General features: G+C 36.6%; 1 long non-coding RNA gene across 1 annotated transcript in view; it reads right to left on the bottom strand.

Annotated features, from left to right (window-relative positions):
• The window catches only part of LOC108544562 (uncharacterized), an 11,248-nt gene extending 10,245 nt beyond the window's left edge, over positions 1–1,003 (bottom strand). The window contains exon 1 of the long non-coding RNA XR_001889884.1: positions 959–1,003. This is a non-coding gene — a long non-coding RNA (uncharacterized LOC108544562). The remainder of the gene's footprint in view (positions 1–958) is intronic.
• Between the last annotated feature and the right edge of the window lie 236 nt (positions 1,004–1,239).

Genomic DNA, 1,239 nt, shown 5'->3' with positions numbered 1-1,239 from the left:
AAAAAAAAAAAAAAAAAAAAAAAAAAAAAAACACCTTGGCTAAATTGTGCACTCCTACTTGGTGAAAAGAAGAACTTGTAAGCAAAGGACTTAAATATTTAACTGATGGTAGTTTCAAGCAAACTGTTGAATGAGTAGCCTGGTTTCTTCTGGCTACTTAGAGCAAAATGTGAGAAAGATAAATAGAAGAAGTTGTTAAGCAAAAAAGAATCAGAACATAATGATTTGGAAAATTCTCAGCCTATGTGTTATCTCAAAATATATTAAAGCATGCTCTGAAGAGAATGCCATGGTATGATTGGACAAACTTTTACTGGAGGTTTTAGGCATGCAATTTATAGATTCACTACATCATCTCAACAGAATCCAGAAATGGATATGGAGTTGTACAGGAAGGATCTGGGAAGAATCCTTATTTATGACTAATGGCATGGATCCCCTTGACATACATCCACAACCAACAAGGTGCTAGAGAATCTTATACCAGCAGAAACTCTCATACCGTGCTCTCATACCATACTCATTTTTGATAATACTTTGTCCCATTTTACCACCCAAATTTGTGACATTCCCCTCAGCCAAAATAGAATTTAGATCAGCTTTTAAGCAGATATGTTATAGAAGTCTACCTTAGTAAAGTTCATGCATGGTGCTAACTTATTGTGCATTCAACATTCAATTTGTTCTCAAGATAGCATGTATAAACACTGTCTGGAATGTAATCAAACAAATAAAGTTACCCAGGACCAAACTCAACATTTTGGTTGAAGCTAGAAAAAACAAAAGACAAAAAAACAAAAACAAACAAACAAACAAAAAACAGCCGGGCGTGGTGGTTCACGCCTGTAATCCCAAAACTTTGGGAGGCTGAGAATGGCAGATCACCTGAGGTCAGGAGTTTGAGACTAGCCTGGCCAACATGACAAAACCCTGTCTCTAGTAAAAGTACAAAAATTACCCAGACGTGGTGGCAGGTGCTTGTAATCCCAGCTTCTCTGGAGGCTGAGGCAGGAGAATTGCTGGAACCCAGGAGGCAGAGGTTGCAGTGAGCCGAGATCACGCCACTGCACTGTAGCCTGGGCGGCAAGGTGAGGCTCCATCTCTAAATAAATAAATAAATAAATAAATAAATAAATAAACAAATAGATAATACAGTTAACACAAGATTCATAAAATACAGTTTATTGTACATTATACTTAATAATTTGTGACTTTTGTCATTTATGTTGTTGTTTTGTT

Source organism: Rhinopithecus bieti, unplaced genomic scaffold (assembly GCF_001698545.2).
Source record: "Rhinopithecus bieti isolate Rb0 unplaced genomic scaffold, ASM169854v2 scaffold_1934, whole genome shotgun sequence".
NCBI lineage: Eukaryota > Metazoa > Chordata > Mammalia > Primates > Cercopithecidae > Rhinopithecus > Rhinopithecus bieti.
Note: the sequence above shows the minus strand (reverse complement) of the source record. Positions and strands in the feature narration are given on the sequence as shown.